The sequence below is a fragment of the Hyla sarda genome, chromosome 3 (genome assembly GCF_029499605.1).
Source record: "Hyla sarda isolate aHylSar1 chromosome 3, aHylSar1.hap1, whole genome shotgun sequence".
NCBI classification, from domain to species: domain Eukaryota; kingdom Metazoa; phylum Chordata; class Amphibia; order Anura; family Hylidae; genus Hyla; species Hyla sarda.
Window position 1 is genome coordinate 421,441,490 of NC_079191.1, and position 22,681 is coordinate 421,464,170.

Genomic DNA, 22,681 nt, shown 5'->3' on the forward strand with positions numbered 1-22,681 from the left:
TCCAGCAGTCACAGCAGAGCCCCCTAATATATCCTCCAGCAGTCAGAGCAGAGCCCCCTAATATCTCCTCCAGCAGTCAGAGCAGAGCCCCCTAATATCTCCCCCAGCAGTCACAGCAGAGCCCCCTTATATCTCCCCCAGCAGTCACAGAGCCCCCTAATATCTCCCCCAGCAGTCACAGCAGAGCCCCCTAATATCTCCTCCAGCAGTCACAGCAGAGCCCCCTAATATCTCCTCCAGCAGTCACAGCAGAGCCCCCTAATATCTCCTCCAGCAGTCAGAGCAGAGCCCCCTAATATCTCCCCCAGCAGTCACAGCAGAGCCCCCTTATATCTCCCCCAGCAGTCACAGAGCCCCCTAATATCTCCCCCAGCAGTCACAGCAGAGCCCCCTAATATCTCCTCCAGCAGTCACAGCAGAGCCCCCTAATATCTCCCCCAGCAGTCACAGCAGAGCCCCCTAATATACCCTCCAGCAGTCACAGCAGAGCCCCCTAATATCTCCTCCAGCAGTCACAGCAGAGCCCCCTAATATCTCCTCCAGCAGTCAGATCCCCCTAATATCTCCCCCAGCAGTCACAGCAGAGCCCCCTAATATCTCCCCCAGCAGTCACAGCAGAGCCCCCTAATATCTCCTCCAGCAGTCACAGCAGAGCCCCCTAATATCTCCTCCAGCAGTCACAGCAGAGCCCCCTAATATCTCCTCCAGCAGTCACAGAGCCCCCTAATATTTCCCCCAGAAGTGACAGCAGAGCCCCCTATCTCCCCCAGCAGTCACAGCAGAGCCCCCTAATATCTCCCCCAGCAGTGACAGCATAGCCCCCTAATATCTCCCCCAGCAGTCACAGCAGAGCCCCCTAATATCTCCCCCAGCAGTGACAGCAGAGCCCCCTAATATCTCCCCCAGCAGTCACAGCAGAACCCCCTAATATCTCCCCCAGCAGTCACAGCAGAGCCCCCTAATATCTCCTCCAGCAGTCACAGAGCCCCCTAATATTTCCCCCAGCAGTCACAGTAGAGCCCCCTAATATCTCCCCCAGCAGTCACAGCAGAGCCCCCTAATATCTCCCCCAGCAGTCACAGCAGAGCCCCCTAATATCTCCTCCAGCAGACACAGCAGAGCCCCCTAATATCTCCTCTAGCAGTCACAGCAGAGCCCCCTAATATCTCTTCCAGCAGTCAGAGCCCCCTAATATATCCTCCAGCAGTCACAGCAGAGCCCCCTAATATCTCCTCCAGCAGTCACAGCAGAGCCCCCTAATATCTCCTCCAGCAGTCACAGCAGAGCCCCCTAATATCTCCTCCAGCAGTCAGAGCCCCCTAATATCTCCTCCAGCAGTCACAGCAGAGCCCCCTAATATCTCCCCCAGCAGTCACAGCAGAGCCCCCTAATATCTCCCCCAGCAGTCACAGCAGAGCCCCCTAATATCTCCCCCAGCAGTCACAGCAGAGCCCCCTAATATATCCTCCAGCAGTCACAGCAGAGCCCCCTAATATCTCCTCCAGCAGTCACAGCAGAGCCCCCTAATATCTCCTCCAGCAGTCACAGCAGAGCCCCCTAATATCTCCTCCAGCAGTCACAGCAGAGCCCCCTAATATCTCCTCCAGCAGTCACAGCAGAGCCCCCTAATATCTCCTCCAGCAGTCACAGCAGAGCCCCCTAATATCTCCTCCAGCAGTCACAGCAGAGCCCCCTAATATCTCCTCCAGCAGTCACAGCAGAGCCCCCTAATATCTCCCCCAGCAGTCACAGCAGAGCCCCCTAATATCTCCCCCAGCAGTCACAGCAGAGCCCCCTAATATCTCCCCCAGCAGTCACAGCAGAGCCCCCTAATATCTCCCCCAGCAGTCAGAGCAGAGCCCCCTAATATCTCCCCCCAGCAGTCAGAGCAGAGCCCCCTAATATCTCCCCCAGCAGTCAGAGCAGAGCCCCCTAATATCTCCCTCAGCAGTCACAGCAGAGCCCCCTAATATCTCCCCCAGCAGTCACAGCAGAGCCCCCTAATATCTCCCCCAGCAGTCACAGCAGAGCCCCCTAATATCTCCTCCAGCAGTCACAGCAGAGCCCCCTAATATCTCCTCCAGCAGTCACAGCAGAGCCCCCTAATATCTCCTCCAGCAGTCAGAGCCCCCTAATATCTCTTCCAGCAGTCACAGCAGAGCCCCCTAATATATCCTCCAGCAGTCACAGCAGAGCCCCCTAATATATCCTCCAGCAGTCACAGCAGAGCCCCCTAATATCTCCCCCAGCAGTCACAGCAGAGCCCCCTAATATCTCCTCCAGCAGTCACAGCAGAGCCCCCTAATATCTCCTCCAGCAGTCACAGAGCCCCCTAATATCTCCCCCAGCAGTGACAGCAGAGCCCCCTAATATCTCCCCCAGCAGTCACAGCAGAGCCCCCTAATATCTCCTCCAGCAGTCACAGCAGAGCCCCCTAATATCTCCTCCAGCAGTCAGAGCCCCCTAATATCTCCCCCAGCAGTCACAGCAGAGCCCCCTAATATCTCCCCCAGCAGTCACAGCAGAGCCCCCTAATATCTCCTCCAGCAGTCACAGCAGAGCCCCCTAATATCTCCCCCAGCAGTCACAGCGAAGCCCCCTAATATCTCTTCCAGCAGTCACAGCAGAGCCCCCTAATATCTCTTCCAGCAGTCACAGCAGAGCCCCCTAATATCTCTTCCAGCAGTCACAGCAGAGCCCCCTAATATATCCTCCAGCAGTCACAGCAGAGCCCCCTAATATATCCCCCAGCAGTCACAGCAGAGCCCCCTAATATCTCCCCCAGCAGTCACAGCAGAGCCCCCTAATATCTCCTCCAGCAGTCACAGCAGAGCCCCCTAATATCTCCTCCAGCAGTCAGAGCCCCCTAATATCTCCCCCAGCAGTCACAGCAGAGCCCCCTAATATCTCCCCCAGCAGTCACAGCAGAGCCCCCTAATATCTCCCCCAGCAGTCACAGCAGAGCCCCCTAATATCTCCCCCAGCAGTCACAGCAGAGCCCCCTAATATATCCTCCAGCAGTCACAGCAGAGCCCCCTAATATCTCCTCCAGCAGTCACAGCAGAGCCCCCTAATATCTCCTCCAGCAGTCACAGCAGAGCCCCCTAATATCTCCTCCAGCAGTCACAGCAGAGCCCCCTAATATCTCCTCCAGCAGTCACAGCAGAGCCCCCTAATATCTCCTCCAGCAGTCACAGCAGAGCCCCCTAATATCTCCTCCAGCAGTCACAGCAGAGCCCCCTAATATCTCCTCCAGCAGTCACAGCAGAGCCCCCTAATATCTCCCCCAGCAGTCACAGCAGAGCCCCCTAATATCTCCCCCAGCAGTCACAGCAGAGCCCCCTAATATCTCCCCCAGCAGTCACAGCAGAGCCCCCTAATATCTCCCCCAGCAGTCAGAGCAGAGCCCCCTAATATCTCCCCCCAGCAGTCAGAGCAGAGCCCCCTAATATCTCCCCCAGCAGTCAGAGCAGAGCCCCCTAATATCTCCCTCAGCAGTCACAGCAGAGCCCCCTAATATCTCCCCCAGCAGTCACAGCAGAGCCCCCTAATATCTCCCCCAGCAGTCACAGCAGAGCCCCCTAATATCTCCTCCAGCAGTCACAGCAGAGCCCCCTAATATCTCCTCCAGCAGTCACAGCAGAGCCCCCTAATATCTCCTCCAGCAGTCAGAGCCCCCTAATATCTCTTCCAGCAGTCACAGCAGAGCCCCCTAATATATCCTCCAGCAGTCACAGCAGAGCCCCCTAATATATCCTCCAGCAGTCACAGCAGAGCCCCCTAATATCTCCCCCAGCAGTCACAGCAGAGCCCCCTAATATCTCCTCCAGCAGTCACAGCAGAGCCCCCTAATATCTCCTCCAGCAGTCACAGAGCCCCCTAATATCTCCCCCAGCAGTGACAGCAGAGCCCCCTAATATCTCCCCCAGCAGTCACAGCAGAGCCCCCTAATATCTCCTCCAGCAGTCACAGCAGAGCCCCCTAATATCTCCTCCAGCAGTCAGAGCCCCCTAATATCTCCCCCAGCAGTCACAGCAGAGCCCCCTAATATCTCCCCCAGCAGTCACAGCAGAGCCCCCTAATATCTCCTCCAGCAGTCACAGCAGAGCCCCCTAATATCTCCCCCAGCAGTCACAGCGAAGCCCCCTAATATCTCTTCCAGCAGTCACAGCAGAGCCCCCTAATATCTCTTCCAGCAGTCACAGCAGAGCCCCCTAATATATCCTCCAGCAGTCACAGCAGAGCCCCCTAATATATCCCCCAGCAGTCACAGCAGAGCCCCCTAATATCTCCCCCAGCAGTCACAGCAGAGCCCCCTAATATCTCCCCCAGCAGTGACAGCAGAGCCCCCTATCTCCCCCAGCAGTCACAGCAGAGCCCCCTAATATCTCCTCCAGCAGTGACAGCAGAGCCCCCTAATATCGCCTCCAGCAGTCAGAGCCCCCTAATATCTCCTCCAGCAGTCACAGCAGAGCCCCCTAATATCTCCCCCAGCAGTCACAGCAGAGCCCCCTAATATCTCCCCCAGCAGTCACAGCAGAGCCCACTAATATCTCCCCCAGCAGTCACAGCAGAGCCCCCTAATATCTCCTCTAGCAGTCACAGCAGAGCCCCCTAATATCTCCTCCAGCAGACACAGCAGAGCCCCCTAATATCCCCTCTAGCAGTCACAGCAGAGCCCCCTAATATCTCCTCCAGCAGACACAGCAGAGCCCCCTAATATCTCCTCTAGCAGTCACAGCAGAGCCCCCTAATATCTCCTCCAGCAGTCACAGCAGAGCCCCCTTATATCTCTTCCAGCAGTCACAGCAAAGCCCCCTAATATCTCCTCCAGCAGTCACAGCAGAGCCCCCTAATATCTCCCCCAGCAGTCACAGCAGAGCCCCCTAATATCTCCCCCAGCAGTCACAGCAGAACCCCCTAATATCTCCCCCAGCAGTCACAGCAGAGCCCCCTAATATCTCCCCCAGCAGTCACAGCAGAGCCCCCTAATATCTCCCCCAGCAGTCACAGCAGAGCCCCCTAATATCTCCCCCAGCAGTCACAGCAGAGCCCCCTAATATCTCCCCCAGCAGTCACAGCAGAGCCCCCTAATATCTCCCCCAGCAGTCACAGCAGAGCCCACTAATATCTCCCCCAGCAGTCACAGCAGAGCCCCCTAATATCTCCTCTAGCAGTCACAGCAGAGCCCCCTAATATCTCCTCCAGCAGACACAGCAGAGCCCCCTAATATCCCCTCTAGCAGTCACAGCAGAGCCCCCTAATATCTCCTCCAGCAGACACAGCAGAGCCCCCTAATATCTCCTCCAGCAGTCACAGCAGAGCCCCCTAATATCTCCTCCAGCAGTCACAGCAGAGCCCCCTTATATCTCTTCCAGCAGTCACAGCAAAGCCCCCTAATATCTCCTCCAGCAGTCACAGCAGAGCCCCCTAATATCTCCCCCAGCAGTCACAGCAGAGCCCCCTAATATCTCCCCCAGCAGTCACAGCAGAACCCCCTAATATCTCCCCCAGCAGTCACAGCAGAGCCCCCTAATATCTCCCCCAGCAGTCACAGCAGAGCCCCCTAATATCTCCCCCAGCAGTCACAGCAGAGCCCCCTAATATCTCCCCCAGCAGTCACAGCAGAGCCCCCTAATATCTCCCCCAGCAGTCACAGCAGAGCCCCCTAATATCTCCCCCAGCAGTCACAGCAGAGCCCCCTAATATCTCCCCCAGCAGTCACAGCAGAGCCCCCTAATATCTCCCCCAGCAGTCACAGCAGAGCCCCCTAATATCTCCCCCAGCAGTCACAGCAGAGCCCCCTAATATCTCCCCCAGCAGTCACAGCAGAGCCCCCTAATATCTCCCCCAGCAGTCACAGCAGAGCCCCCTAATATATCCCTCCAGCAGTCACAGCAGAGCCCCTAATATCTCCCCCAGCAGTCACAGCAGAGCCCCCTAATATACCCTCCAGCAGTCACAGCAGAGCCCCCTAATATCTCCTCTAGCAGTCACAGCAGAGCCCCCTAATATCTCATCCAGCAGTCACAGCAGAGCCCCCTAATATCTCGTCCAGCAGTCACAGCAGAGCCCCCTAATATCTCCTCCAGCAGTCACAGCAGAGCCCCCTAATATACCCTCCAGCAGTCACAGCAGAGCCCCCTAATATCTCGTCCAGCAGTCACAGCAGAGCCCCCTATCATCTCCTCCAGCAGTCACAGCAGAGCCCCCTAATATACCCTCCAGCAGTCACAGCAGAGCCCCCTAATATCTCGTCCAGCAGTCACAGCAGAGCCCCCTAATATCTCGTCCAGCAGTCACAGCAGAGCCCCCTAATATCTCGTCCAGCAGTCACAGCAGAGCTCCCTAATATCTCCTCCAGCAGTCACAGCACAGCCCCCTAATATCTCCTCCAGCAGTCACAGCAGAGCCCCCTAATATCTCCCCCAGCAGTCACAGCAGAGCCCCCTAATATCTCCCCCAGCAGTCACAGCAGAGCCCCCTAATATCTCCCCCAGCAGTCACAGCAGAGCCCCCTAATATCTCCCCCAGCAGTCACAGCAGAGCCCCCTAATATCTCCCCCAGCAGTCACAGCAGAGCCCCCTAATATCTCCCCCAGCAGTCACAGCAGAGCCCCCTAATATATCCTCCAGCAGTCACAGCAGAGCCCCCTAATATATCCCTCCAGCAGTCACAGCAGAGCCCCCTAATATCTCCTCCAGCAGTCACAGTAGAGCCCCCTAATATCTCCTCCAGCAGTCACAGCAGAGCCCCCTAATATCTCCTCCAGCAGTCACTGCAGAGCCCCCTAACATCTCCTCCAGCAGTCACTGCAGAGCCCCCTAACATCTCCTCCAGCAGTCACTGCAGAGCCCCCTAACATCTCCTCCAGCAGTCACAGCAGAGCCCCCTAATATCTCCCCCAGCAGTGACAGCAGAGCCCCCTAATATCTCCCCCAGCAGTCACAGCAGAGCCCCCTAATATCTCCCCCAGCAGTCACAGCAAAGCCCCCTAATATCTCTCCCAGCAGTCACAGCAGAGCCCCCTAATATCTCCTCCAGCAGTCACAGCAGAGCCCCCTAATATCTCTTCCAGCAGTCATAGCAGAGCCCCCTAATATATCCTCCAGCAGTCACAGCAGAGCCCCCTAATATCTCTTCCAGCAGTCATAGCAGAGCCCCCTAATATATCCTCCAGCAGTCACAGCAGAGCCCCCTAATATATCCTCCAGCAGTCACAGAGCTCCCTAATATCTCCCCCAGCAGTCACAGCAGAGCCCCCTAATATCTCCTCCAGCAGTCACAGCAGAGCCCCCTAATATCTCCTCCAGCAGTCACAGAGCCCCCTAATATCTCCCCCAGCAGTGACAGCAGAGCCCCCTAATATCTCCTCCAGCAGTCAGAGCCCCCTAATATCTCCCCCAGCAGTCACAGCAGAGCCCCCTAATATCTCCCCCAGCAGTCACAGCAGAGCCCCCTAATATCTCCCCCAGCAGTCACAGCGAAGCCCCCTAATATCTCTCCCAGCAGTCACAGCAGAGCCCCCTAATATCTCCTCCAGCAGTCACAGCAGAGCCCCCTAATATCTCTTCCAGCAGTCACAGCAGAGCCCCCTAATATCTCCTCCAGCAGTCACAGCAGAGCCCCCTAATATATCCTCCAGCAGTCACAGAGCCCCCTAATATCTCCCCCAGCAGTCACAGCAGAGCCCCCTAATATCTCCCCCAGCAGTCACAGCAGAGCCCCCTAATATCTCCTCCAGCAGTGACAGCAGAGCCCCCTAATATCTCCTCCAGCAGTCAGAGCCCCCTAATATCTCCTCCAGCAGTGACAGCAGAGCCCCCTAATATCTCCTCCAGCAGTCAGAGCCCCCTAATATCTCCCCCAGCAGTCACAGCAGAGCCCCCTAATATCTCCCCCAGCAGTCACAGCAGAGCCCCCTAATATCTCCCCCAGCAGTCACAGCAGAGCCCCCTAATATCTCCTCCAGCAGTGACAGCAGAGCCCCCTATCTCCCCCAGCAGTCACAGCAGAGCCCCCTAATATCTCCCCCAGCAGTGACAGCATAGCCCCCTAATATCTCCCCCAGCAGTCACAGCAGAGCCCCCTAATATCTCCCCCAGCAGTGACAGCAGAGCCCCCTAATATCTCCCCCAGCAGTCACAGCAGAACCCCCTAATATCTCCCCCAGCAGTCACAGCAGAGCCCCCTAATATCTCCTCCAGCAGTCACAGAGCCCCCTAATATTTCCCCCAGCAGTCACAGTAGAGCCCCCTAATATCTCCCCCAGCAGTCACAGCAGAGCCCCCTAATATCTCCCCCAGCAGTCACAGCAGAGCCCCCTAATATCTCCTCCAGCAGACACAGCAGAGCCCCCTAATATCTCCTCTAGCAGTCACAGCAGAGCCCCCTAATATCTCTTCCAGCAGTCAGAGCCCCCTAATATATCCTCCAGCAGTCACAGCAGAGCCCCCTAATATCTCCTCCAGCAGTCACAGCAGAGCCCCCTAATATCTCCTCCAGCAGTCAGAGCCCCCTAATATCTCCTCCAGCAGTCACAGCAGAGCCCCCTAATATCTCCCCCAGCAGTCACAGCAGAGCCCCCTAATATCTCCCCTAGCAGTCACAGCAGAGCCCCCTAATATATCCTCCAGCAGTCACAGCAGAGCCCCCTAATATCTCCTCCAGCAGTCACAGCAGAGCCCCCTAATATCTCCTCCAGCAGTCACAGCAGAGCCCCCTAATATCTCCTCCAGCAGTCACAGCAGAGCCCCCTAATATCTCCTCCAGCAGTCACAGCAGAGCCCCCTAATATCTCCTCCAGCAGTCACAGCAGAGCCCCCTAATATCTCCTCCAGCAGTCACAGCAGAGCCCCCTAATATCTCCTCCAGCAGTCACAGCAGAGCCCCCTAATATCTCCCCCAGCAGTCACAGCAGAGCCCCCTAATATCTCCCCCAGCAGTCACAGCAGAGCCCCCTAATATCTCCCCCAGCAGTCACAGCAGAGCCCCCTAATATCTCCCCCAGCAGTCAGAGCAGAGCCCCCTAATATCTCCCCCAGCAGTCAGAGCAGAGCCCCCTAATATCTCCCTCAGCAGTCACAGCAGAGCCCCCTAATATCTCCCCCAGCAGTCACAGCAGAGCCCCCTAATATCTCCCCCAGCAGTCACAGCAGAGCCCCCTAATATCTCCTCCAGCAGTCACAGCAGAGCCCCCTAATATCTCCTCCAGCAGTCACAGCAGAGCCCCCTAATATCTCCTCCAGCAGTCAGAGCCCCCTAATATCTCTTCCAGCAGTCACAGCAGAGCCCCCTAATATATCCTCCAGCAGTCACAGCAGAGCCCCCTAATATATCCTCCAGCAGTCACAGCAGAGCCCCCTAATATCTCCCCCAGCAGTCACAGCAGAGCCCCCTAATATCTCCTCCAGCAGTCACAGCAGAGCCCCCTAATATCTCTTCCAGCAGTCACAGAGCCCCCTAATATCTCCCCCAGCAGTGACAGCAGAGCCCCCTAATATCTCCCCCAGCAGTCACAGCAGAGCCCCCTAATATCTCCTCCAGCAGTCACAGCAGAGCCCCCTAATATCTCCTCCAGCAGTCAGAGCCCCCTAATATCTCCCCCAGCAGTCACAGCAGAGCCCCCTAATATCTCCCCCAGCAGTCACAGCAGAGCCCCCTAATATCTCCTCCAGCAGTCACAGCAGAGCCCCCTAATATCTCCCCCAGCAGTCACAGCGAAGCCCCCTAATATCTCTTCCAGCAGTCACAGCAGAGCCCCCTAATATCTCTTCCAGCAGTCACAGCAGAGCCCCCTAATATATCCTCCAGCAGTCACAGCAGAGCCCCCTAATATATCCCCCAGCAGTCACAGCAGAGCCCCCTAATATCTCCCCCAGCAGTCACAGCAGAGCCCCCTAATATCTCCCCCAGCAGTGACAGCAGAGCCCCCTATCTCCCCCAGCAGTCACAGCAGAGCCCCCTAATATCTCCTCCAGCAGTGACAGCAGAGCCCCCTAATATCGCCTCCAGCAGTCAGAGCCCCCTAATGTCTCCCCCAGCAGTCACAGCAGAGCCCCCTAATATCTCCCCCAGCAGTCACAGCAGAGCCCCCTAATATCTCCCCCAGCAGTCACAGCAGAGCCCACTAATATCTCCCCCAGCAGTCACAGCAGAGCCCCTAATATCTCCCCCAGCAGTCACAGCAGAGCCCCTAATATCTCCTCTAGCAGTCACAGCAGAGCCCCCTAATATCTCCTCCAGCAGACACAGCAGAGCCCCCTAATATCTCCTCTAGCAGTCACAGCAGAGCCCCCTAATATCTCCTCCAGCAGACACAGCAGAGCCCCCTAATATCTCCTCTAGCAGTCACAGCAGAGCCCCCTAATATCTCTTCCAGCAGTCACAGCAGAGCCCCCTTATATCTCTTCCAGCAGTCACAGCAAAGCCCCCTAATATCTCCTCCAGCAGTCACAGCAGAGCCCCCTAATATCTCCTCCAGCAGTCAGAGCCCCCTAATATCTCCCCCAGCAGTCACAGCAGAGCCCCCTAATATCTCCCCCAACAGTCACAGCAGAGCCCCCTAATATCTCCCCCAGCAGTCACAGCAGAGCCCCCTAATATCTCCTCCAGCAGTCACAGCAGAGCCCCCTTATATCTCTTCCAGCAGTCACAGCAGAGCCCCCTAATATCTCCTCCAGCAGTCACAGCAGAGCCCCCTAATATCTCCTCCAGCAGTCAGAGCCCCCTAATATCTCCCCCAGCAGTCACAGCAGAGCCCCCTAATATCTCCTCCAGCAGTCACAGCAGAGCCCCCTAATATCTCCCCCAGCAGTCATAGCAGAGCCCCCTAATATCTCCTCCAGCAGTCAGAGCAGAGCCCCCCTAATATCTCCCCCAGCAGTCACAGCAGAGCCCCCTTATATCTCCCCCAGCAGTCACAGAGCCCCCTAATATCTCCCCCAGCAGTCACAGCAGAGCCCCCTAATATCTCCTCCAGCAGTCACAGCAGAGCCCCCTAATATCTCCCCCAGCAGTCACAGCAGAGCCCCCTAATATACCCTCCAGCAGTCACAGCAGAGCCCCCTAATATACCCTCCAGCAGTCACAGCAGAGCCCCCTAATATCTCCTCCAGCAGTCACAGCAGAGCCCCCTAATATCTCCTCCAGCAGTCACAGCAGAGCCCCCTAATATCTCCTCCAGCAGTCACAGCAGAGCCCCCTAATATCTCCTCCAGCAGTCACAGCAGAGCCCCCTAATATCTCCTCCAGCAGTCACAGCAGAGCCCCCTAATATCTCCTCCAGCAGTCACAGCAGAGCCCCCTAATATCTCCTCCAGCAGTCACAGCAGAGCCCCCTAATATCTCCTCCAGCAGTCACAGCAGAGCCCCCTAATATCTCCTCCAGCAGTCACAGCAGAGCCCCCTAATATCTCCTCCAGCAGTCACAGCAGAGCCCCCTAATATCTCCTCCAGCAGTCACAGCAGAGCCCCCTAATATCTCCTCCAGCAGTCACAGCAGAGCCCCCTAATATCTCCTCCAGCAGTCACAGCAGAGCCCCCTAATATCTCCTCCAGCAGTCACAGCAGAGCCCCCTAATATCTCCTCCAGCAGTCACAGCAGAGCCCCCTAATATCTCCTCCAGCAGTCACAGCAGAGCCCCCTAATATCTCCCCCAGCAGTCACAGCAGAGCCCCCTAATATCTCCTCCAGCAGTCACAGCAGAGCCCCCTAATATCTCCCCCAGCAGTCACAGCAGAGCCCCCTAATATCTCCCCCAGCAGTCACAGCAGAGCCCCCTAATATCTCCCCCAGCAGTCACAGCAGAGCCCCCTAATATATCCTCCAGCAGTCACAGCAGAGCCCCCTAATATATCCTCCAGCAGTCACAGCAGAGCCCCCTAATATCTCCTCCAGCAGTCACAGCAGAGCCCCCTAATATCTCCTCCAGCAGTCACAGCAGAGCCCCCTAATATCTCCTCCAGCAGTCACAGCAGAGCCCCTTAATATCTCCTCCAGCAGTCACAGCAGAGCCCCCTAATATCTCCCCCAGCAGTCACAGCAGAGCCCCCTATCTCCCCCAGCAGTCACAGCAGAGCCCCCTAATATCTCCCCCAGCAGTCACAGCAGAGCCCCCTAATATCTCCCCCAGCAGTCTCAGCAGAGCCCCCTAATATCTCCTCCAGCAGTCACAGCAGAGCCCCCTAATATCTCCTCCAGCAGTCACAGCAGAGCCCCCTAATATCTCCCCCAGCAGTCACAGCAGAGCCCCCTAATATCTCCCCCAGCAGTCACAGCAGAGCCCCCTAATATCTCCTCCAGCAGTCACAGCAGAGCCCCCTAATATCTCCTCCAGCAGTCACAGAGCCCCCTAACATCTCCCCCAGCAGTCACAGCAGAGCCCCCTAACATCTCCTCCAGCAGTCACAGCAGAGCCCCCTAACATCTCCCCCAGCAGTCACAGCAGAGCCCCCTAATATCTCCCCCAGCAGTCGCAGCAGAGCCCCCTAATATCTCTTCCAGCAGTCGCAGCAGAGCCCCCTAATATCTCCTCCAGCAGTCACAGCAGAGCCCCCTAATATATCCCCCAGCAGTCACAGCAGAGCCCCCTAATATCTCCCCCAGCAGTCACAGCAGAGCCCCCTAATATCTCCTCCAGCAGTCACAGCAGAGCCCCCAAATATCTCCCCCAGCAGTCACAGCAGAGCCCCCTAATATCTCCCCCAGCAGTCACAGCAGAGCCCCCTAATATCTCCTCCAGCAGTCACAGCAGAGCCCCCTAATATCTCCTCCAACAGTCACAGCAGAGCCCCCTAATATCTCCCCCAGCAGTCACAGCAGAGCCCCCTAATATCTCCCCCAGCAGTCACAGCAGAGCCCCCTAATATCTCCCCCAGCAGTCACAGCAGAGCCCCCTAACATCTCCCCCAGCAGTCACAGCAGAGCCCCCTAACATATCCTCCAGCAGTCACAGCAGAGCCCCCTAACATCTCCTCCAGCAGTCACAGCAGAGCCCCCTAATATCTCCTCCAGCAGTCACAGCAGAGCCCCCTAATATCTCCCCCAGCAGTCACAGCAGAGCCCCCTAATATCTCCTCCAGCAGACACAGCAGAGCCCCCTAATATCTCCTCTAGCAGTCACAGCAGAGCCCCCTAATATCTCCTCCAGCAGACACAGCAGAGCCCCCTAATATCTCCTCTAGCAGTCACAGCAGAGCCCCCTAATATCTCTTCCAGCAGTCACAGCAGAGCCCCCTTATATCTCTTCCAGCAGTCACAGCAAAGCCCCCTAATATCTCCTCCAGCAGTCACAGCAGAGCCCCCTAATATCTCCTCCAGCAGTCAGAGCCCCCTAATATCTCCCCCAGCAGTCACAGCAGAGCCCCCTAATATCTCCCCCAACAGTCACAGCAGAGCCCCCTAATATCTCCCCCAGCAGTCACAGCAGAGCCCCCTAATATCTCCTCCAGCAGTCACAGCAGAGCCCCCTTATATCTCTTCCAGCAGTCACAGCAGAGCCCCCTAATATCTCCTCCAGCAGTCACAGCAGAGCCCCCTAATATCTCCTCCAGCAGTCAGAGCCCCCTAATATCTCCCCCAGCAGTCACAGCAGAGCCCCCTAATATCTCCTCCAGCAGTCACAGCAGAGCCCCCTAATATCTCCCCCAGCAGTCACAGCAGAGCCCCCTAATATCTCCTCCAGCAGTCAGAGCAGAGCCCCCCTAATATCTCCCCCAGCAGTCACAGCAGAGCCCCCTTATATCTCCCCCAGCAGTCACAGAGCCCCCTAATATCTCCCCCAGCAGTCACAGCAGAGCCCCCTAATATCTCCTCCAGCAGTCACAGCAGAGCCCCCTAATATCTCCCCCAGCAGTCACAGCAGAGCCCCCTAATATACCCTCCAGCAGTCACAGCAGAGCCCCCTAATATCTCCTCCAGCAGTCACAGCAGAGCCCCCTAATATCTCCTCCAGCAGTCACAGCAGAGCCCCCTAATATCTCCTCCAGCAGTCACAGCAGAGCCCCCTAATATCTCCTCCAGCAGTCACAGCAGAGCCCCCTAATATCTCCTCCAGCAGTCACAGCAGAGCCCCCTAATATCTCCTCCAGCAGTCACAGCAGAGCCCCCTAATATCTCCTCCAGCAGTCACAGCAGAGCCCCCTAATATCTCCTCCAGCAGTCACAGCAGAGCCCCCTAATATCTCCTCCAGCAGTCACAGCAGAGCCCCCTAATATCTCCTCCAGCAGTCACAGCAGAGCCCCCTAATATCTCCTCCAGCAGTCACAGCAGAGCCCCCTAATATCTCCTCCAGCAGTCACAGCAGAGCCCCCTAATATCTCCCCCAGCAGTCACAGCAGAGCCCCCTAATATCTCCCCCAGCAGTCACAGCAGAGCCCCCTAATATCTCCCCCAGCAGTCACAGCAGAGCCCCCTAATATATCCTCCAGCAGTCACAGCAGAGCCCCCTAATATATCCTCCAGCAGTCACAGCAGAGCCCCCTAATATCTCCTCCAGCAGTCACAGCAGAGCCCCCTAATATCTCCTCCAGCAGTCACAGCAGAGCCCCCTAATATCTCCTCCAGCAGTCACAGCAGAGCCCCTTAATATCTCCTCCAGCAGTCACAGCAGAGCCCCCTAATATCTCCCCCAGCAGTCACAGCAGAGCCCCCTATCTCCCCCAGCAGTCACAGCAGAGCCCCCTAATATCTCCCCCAGCAGTCACAGCAGAGCCCCCTAATATCTCCCCCAGCAGTCACAGCAGAGCCCCCTAATATCTCCCCCAGCAGTCTCAGCAGAGCCCCCTAATATCTCCTCCAGCAGTCACAGCAGAGCCCCCTAATATCTCCTCCAGCAGTCACAGCAGAGCCCCCTAATATCTCCCCCAGCAGTCACAGCAGAGCCCCCTAATATCTCCCCCAGCAGTCACAGCAGAGCCCCCTAACATCTCCTCCAGCAGTCACAGCAGAGCCCCCTAATATCTCCTCCAGCAGTCACAGAGCCCCCTAACATCTCCCCCAGCAGTCACAGCAGAGCCCCCTAACATCTCCTCCAGCAGTCACAGCAGAGCCCCCTAACATCTCCCCCAGCAGTCACAGCAGAGCCCCCTAATATCTCCCCCAGCAGTCGCAGCAGAGCCCCCTAATATCTCTTCCAGCAGTCGCAGCAGAGCCCCCTAATATCTCCTCCAGCAGTCACAGCAGAGCCCCCTAATATATCCCCCAGCAGTCACAGCAGAGCCCCCTAATATCTCCCCCAGCAGTCACAGCAGAGCCCCCTAATATCTCCTCCAGCAGTCACAGCAGAGCCCCCAAATATCTCCCCCAGCAGTCACAGCAGAGCCCCCTAATATCTCCCCCAGCAGTCACAGCAGAGCCCCCTAATATCTCCTCCAGCAGTCACAGCAGAGCCCCCTAATATCTCCTCCAACAGTCACAGCAGAGCCCCCTAATATCTCCCCCAGCAGTCACAGCAGAGCCCCCTAATATCTCCCCCAGCAGTCACAGCAGAGCCCCCTAATATCTCCCCCAGCAGTCACAGCAGAGCCCCCTAACATCTCCCCCAGCAGTCACAGCAGAGCCCCCTAACATATCCTCCAGCAGTCACAGCAGAGCCCCCTAACATCTCCTCCAGCAGTCACAGCAGAGCCCCCTAATATCTCCTCCAGCAGTCACAGCAGAGCCCCCTAATATCTCCCCCAGCAGTCACGGCAGAGCCCCCTAATATCTCCCCCAGCAGTGACAGCAGAGCCCCCTAATATCTCCTCCAGCAGTCACAGCAGAGCCCCCTAATATCTCCTCCAGCAGTCACAGCAGAGCCCCCTAATATCTCCTCCAGCAGTCACAGCAGAGCCCCCTAATATCTCCTCCAGCAGTCACAGCAGACATGAATGGAGGGGGCATGGCCATGATGTCACTTACCTGTCCCGTCTCGGAGGTCCCTAGCGATCATACATATCCTTTGGATAGGGGTTAAGATGTATAAAGCCGGAATACCCTTTAACTCACCTGGGGTTTTATGTATTTAGTTTTGAAACAGCTGGAGACACCCTGGTTGGGAAACACTGAGAGGGGCCCATCTTGTTTTTTGGAGCTGTTCACACCACTGTTTTAGTCATAGGTAGAAAGCTCAGCTATTGTGCTGCAAAGTTCTGCAACTGTCTAATCCTTTCAGTTTGCTGTCAGTGAATAGAATCATTCTTGTTTCTATTCAGATGCTAATACACACCTAGTTCTCACCAGCAAGAGATTTTACTACAGCAGCGTCTACATAAGTCTCCATCACTTCCTGATGGTTTGCTACAGTGTGTCAGCCTGATACATTGCAGTGTTCTGTGCTTCCACTAGAGGTCAGTGTTGCTCTACTATGACCTCATTCACGATACTACATTAACTTGCTGTATTTAAAAAAATAATAATTTAATTAAATATGTTAGCTACATGTCAAAAGTTTTTATTGGTCAAGGTAGCAGCAGTATACTTATAGAGCTGGAGGGGAGTTGTATAACTCCTACATATCCTGATCCCATAGATATAGCAGCAGTATACAGATAGAGCTTGAGGGGAGAATAATCAGGGATGTGGAAATCCTATAGCCCGACCTCACACCAGCTCTGAGTGTATGGAGGGGGCGGCGGCCTCCAGCTGACTGCAGAGCCCCCTTATCTCCCCTCCCGGAGGATGGACGGAGCTCAGAAGACACAGCAGGGTGAGAGAGAGGATGTAGACAGCTCCGTGCACCGCTCCATCCCCCGCACTCAGCTCTATCCCTCCCCTCCCCCTGCTCTGTCTCCATAAGACCTAATCCACCACGGGGCGGTTGCTAGTTTGCACGGGGAAAACACAGAGCGGGGGGGAGGGGGAGGACGGAAATCTCACCTCACACCGGCCGGGACTACAGCTCTGATGTCCACTCATGGCGGCTCAGGTGAGGAGACCAAGAATGCAGGCGACAGGAAGGGTGGTTGTATATGTATGGTGTGAGTGTATGTGTGATGTGTATGTAATGTATGATGGGGGGGGGCAGCGGCAGGTGTATGTATGATGTGTGCATATGTATGGTGTATATCAGTGTTTTCCAACCAGGGTTCCTCCAGCTGTTGCAAAACTACAACTCCCAGCATGCCCTGGGCATGCTGGGAGTTGTAGTTTTGCAACAGCTGGAGGCACCCTGGTTGGGAAACACTGGTGGATATGTATGGTGTGAGTGTATGTGATGTATGATGTCTATGTGTGATGTGTATGTAATGTATAATGTGTGTATAATGTCTGTGTGATGTGTATGTAATGTATAATGTGTGTATAATGTCTAAGTGTGATGTGTGTATGTAATGTATAATGTGTGTATAATGTCTAAGTGTGATGTGTGTATGTAATGTATAATGTGTGTATGATGTCGATGTGTGATGTGTGTATGTAATGTATGATGTGGCGGGGGTGTGTGTATGTATATGGGGGCAGTGGCCGGTGTATGTATGATGTGTGTATGTAATGTATGATGTGGGGTAGGCAGCGGCAGGTGTATGTATGATGTGTGTATATGTATGGTGTGAGTGTATGTGTGTATGTAATGTATGATGTGGCGGGGGTGTGTGTATGTATATGGGGGCAGTGGCCGGTGTATGTATGATGTGTGTATGTAATGTATGATGTGGGGTGGGCAGCGGCAGGTGTATGTATGATGTGTGTATATGTATGGTGTGAGTGTATGTGTGTATGTAATGTATGATGTGGCGGGTGTGTGTATGTATATGGGGGGCAGTGGCCGGTGTATGTATGATGTGTGTATGTAATGTATGATGTGGGGTGGGCAGCGGCAGGTGTATGTATGATGTGTGTATATGTATGGTGTGAGTGTATGTGTGTATGTAATGTATGATGTGGCGGGGGTGTGTGTATGTATATGGGGGCAGTGGCCGGTGTATGTATGATGTGTGTATGTAATGTATGATGTGGGGTGGGCAGCGGCAGGTGTATGTATGATGTGTGCATATGTATGGTGTGAGTGTATGTGTGTATGTAATGTATGATGTGGCGGGGGTGTGTGTATGTATATGGGGGCAGTGGCCGGTGTATGTATGATGTGTGTATGTAATGTATGATGTGGGGTGGGCAGCGGCAGGTGTATGTATGATGTGTGTATATGTATGGTGTATGTGTGTATGTAATGTATGATGTGGCGGGGGTGTGTGTATGTATATGGGGGCAGTGGCCGGTGTATGTATGATGTGTGTATGTAATGTATGATGTGGGGTGGGCAGCGGCAGGTGTATGTATGATGTGTGCATATGTATGGTGTATGTGTGTATGTAATGTATGATGTGGCGGGGGTGTGTGTATGTATATGGGGGCAGTGGCCGGTGTATGTATGATGTGTGTATGTAATGTATGATGTGGGGTGGGCAGCGGCAGGTGTATGTATGATGTGTGCATATGTATGGTGTGAGTGTATGTGTGTATGTAATGTATGATGTGGCGGGGGTGTGTGTATGTATATGGGGGCAGTGGCCGGTGTATGTATGATGTGTGTATGTAATGTATGATGTGGGGTGGGCAGCGGCAGGTGTATGTATGATGTGTGTATATGTATAGTGTGAGTGTATGTGTGATGTGTGTATGATGTCTGTGTATGTGATGTATGATGTGGGGTGGGCAGCGGCAGGTGTATGTATGATGTGTGCATATGTATGGTGTATATGTATGGTGTGAGTGTATGTGTGTATGTAATGTATGATGTGGCGGGGGTGTGTGTATGATATGGGGGGGCAGTGGCTGGTGCATGTATGATATGTGTATGACATGAATGTTTTGTATAGGAGCGGACTGTCACGTCGGGCATTAGGGCAGTTGTACCATCTAATTTTATTTATTTTTAGTGGCCCCCGCACTAAAATTGCACCCCCAGAATCCCCCCCCCCTTCATACTCACCCGCCAACCAAGAGCCCCACGGATGCACGCCTGAAACACGCCCGAACCAAAACTACAACTCCCAGCATGTTGGACCATAACCTAAACTGTAGAACTATAAAGTGTAACATGCTGGGAGTTGTAGTTTTGGTTCGGATCAGCTGCAGAGCTATAGGCTGTATCAGGGCATGCTGGGTGTTGTAGTTACTAACTGTAATTCCCAGTATTCCTTGACACAGACTATGGCTCTGCAGCTGACACAAACCAAAACTACAACTCCCAGCATGTTACACAATAACCTTAACTGTACTACTATACAGTGCAACATGCTGCAACACCCACACAACCATAGACTGTATCAGGGCATGCTGGGTGTTGTAGTTATCTAGTAACTAAATGCAACTTCCAGCATTTTCTGACACAAAATGCACCATATAAACTGGAGAAGCAGAACCCCCCCCCCCCCCCCCCCAGTAACACATAAGTCCCTATGAAGACTGAAAAATTGTGATTAAAATATTTTAAAAAGTGCGTATATATGTGAATAAGCCCCTTTCCTAATAAAAGTTTCCAATTTTCTTTAAATAAAAATAATGTACAAAAATAAACATAAGTGGTATCGCTGCATGTGGAAATGTCCAGACTATTAAAATATGATGTTAATTAAACCGTATGGTGAACGGTGTAAATGTAAATAGTCCAGAATTGTTCATTTTTGGTCACTTCATATGAGAAATTTATTATAAGGTGATCAAAAAGTAACATGTAGACTTTTCTGGGCTCGGGTGTAAGAGGATCTACAGCTCTCCCCCCGCTAATATCCTGACATACTGCGATCGCCTATTAAACCATTAGATCAGCGCTGTCAGCAGTGTCTAAAGGATCTTATATCCATCCCTGGTGGTCTAGTGGGGGGGATCAGACTATTTTGGTGAAAATTATTTTATCTGCCAGGACAAGTGGATTTTCTTGAGGGACAAGTAGATTGTGTTCAGCTTTAGTCCCTTGGACAAGTAGTTTTTTTTTAAATTTCCACACCCCTGGGAGATGTTTAACTACTTTTATATCATGATCCTGTAGATATAGCAGCAGTATACAGATAGAGCTGCAGGGGAGGTGTATATCTACTATATATTCTGATCCCATAGAGATAGCGGCAGTATACAGATGGAGGTGTATAACTACTATATATCCTGATCCTGTAGAGATAGCAGCAGTATACAGAGAGAGCTTGAGGGGAGATGTTTAACTACTTTATATCATGATCCTGTAGATAGAGCAGCAGCAGTATACAGATGGAGCTGGAGGGGAGATGTTTAACTACTTTATATCATGATCCTGTAGATATAGCAGCAGTATACAGATAGAGCTGCAGGGGAGGTGTATATCTACTATATATTCTGATCCCATAGAGATAGCGGCAGTATACAGAAAGAGCTGGAGGGGAGGTGTATAACTACTATATATCCTGATCCTGTTGAGATAGCAGCAGTATACAGAGAGAGCTGGAGGGGAGTTGTATAACTACTATATATCCTGATCCTGTAGAGAGAGCAGCAGCAGTATACAGATAGAGCTGGGAGATAGCAGGAGGGATCTGATAGGGGATGATGTCATCCTCTGGTTTACAGGAAGTCAGATGACCACATCTTCTGACACACAAAGCACCTTGATTTTCTGTTGGTCTGATGGGTGATCATATGACCCAGTTCCAGTAATGAAAAGCATGGATGCAGCTGAGCTGTAATGAAATGGATGGCACTGTAGGGCTAGTGATGAAGAGTGGGCATGATAGGGAAAAAATAAAAAATAAATTGCTTCTTATTGTTTAAGCTAAAATAAGATCCTGACATACACCGACCCGATGGAGGCCAAAGGACGCTCTTTCATACATGGAGACTCCCGTTTAAGTCTAAACAGATTGTAGGACATATCAGATTGCGATCTGTTTATGATCCGTACTGCTTTACTATTTAAAGGGGCAGTCCCCTGCTAGATACCTTATCTCCTATTCAAATGATAGAGGATAAGATGTCCTTCCCTAGAGGACGACCCATCATAAATCTGTAGCACTGAAGCCACGTCACCTCAGATACATCCCTGTTATGGACATAGAGGAACGTGCATTCAAAAACACTCTGCAAATAGCAGTAGATGTTATTTTTGCATTTTTCGTGCATCTCTCCATGTGTTTGTAGTCAGGAGATCTGGTGACCCGGATTAGACACCACCCGCGTGTATACAGTAGATGAAGAAGCGGCTCGTCCTCTCCTCTGGATGAACCCGCAGCTGCCAGTTAAAGGGGTACTCCGGTGGAAAATTTTTTTTTTTTTTTTTTTTTTTTAAATCAACTGTTGCCAGAAAGTTAAACAGATTTGTAAATACGTTTATCTTTCTGGCAACTGTTGATTTAAAAAAAAAAAAGTTTCCACCGAAGTACCCCTTTAAGCCAACCTATCTGGTGTACAAGGTGAAGACGTGTAAGAACCTGATAATGGAGACGATCACAATAACTACAGACGTTTCACGTTCTCCAGCCAGGAAGATTTCATCACTCTCCATGAAACCTGGCAGCTGCAATGTACAGGGGCCCAATACTATTATCTATTCTATCATCTGCAGAGGCTGGAAGAGAAGGAAAACCTGTGCAGCTTCTAATGTGATTTAACAATATTCATCACCTATAACGTGACAGCTGGGCCCCCCACATATCACAAGTCCCTGTATGAATGCAGTAGTAGTCCTCCGCTCAGTTCACTGTGGATTAAAGGGGTTCTCCACTAGTCAGCGTTCAGAACTAAAAGTACTGAACGCTGTTTTCACTCTGCCGGGGTTAGCCACGCCCTTTGTGATGCCACGGCCACGCCCTTTGTGACATCACGGCCATGCCCCCTCAATGCAAGTCTATGGGAGGGGGCGTGTCACACCATGAGGGGTGTGACCGACCCCGGCAGCGTGAAAACAGCGTTCGGTACATTTAGTTCCGAACACTGGCCAGTGGAGCAGGGCTGTGGAGTAGGTAGATAAATGTTCCGACTCCGCAGCTTTTTTGTACTTCCGACTCCTCTGTATTAATATGCGAATGTATTTATAAACACTTACATTTGAATCCAAGAAGCTGTTCCTCCAAGTTCTTCTAAGCTCTTCTAGCAGAGAGAGGTAGTTGGGCAGAAGCTGCTGCCTTCTCCTTTTTGTGTGCTGATCTGCTGCTGAAGATAGGGCAGTGGGAAGATCCAGGAAGGGGCATTTATTATAAAGTGTCTCTAGTCCTGCAAAAAACATTTCCTTAATCCCTTATCAGTGAGCGTTTAGGTTACCCATGGGTTCTCAGTAACAGCAGAACACAATATTATGGAAAGTATATAGTGAAGCACATGAAAAGCTTCTTCACGGTCACTTAACGTGTTTGATGTCTACAGCACAGTGCCAGTCAGATTCACTAAAGAAGTACTCAGAATTCTATAGTGTAACATAGGCTATTATATAGAGTAATGTAGAGGTTCTTGTGTATACCTTGTTCTTACCTGTTTTAGCTGATGTGATGTGTTTTCAGCCATACTGCTTGCCATTTAATCGCTGAAATGATTTCCTAATGCTGCCTACATTCCCCATGAATCCTCTGGCTCAGTGTGGGGCATTTGATCACTGCACCTGGCCATTTAATACTTACATGGGTAGCGGTATAACTACTATATATCTTGATCCCATATAGATAGCAACAGTAGTATATAGATATAGCTGGAGGGGAGGTGTATAATATTATATATAGTGATCCCATAGAGATAGCAGCAG

At 52.9% G+C, this 22,681-nt stretch overlaps 1 protein-coding gene across 1 annotated transcript in view; it reads left to right on the forward strand.

Moving 5' to 3' along the window:
- RRP15 (ribosomal RNA processing 15 homolog) overlaps positions 1-22,681 on the forward strand; it is a 75,848-nt gene that overhangs the window by 14,491 nt on the left and 38,676 nt on the right. The gene's annotated exons all lie outside the window — the stretch shown is intronic.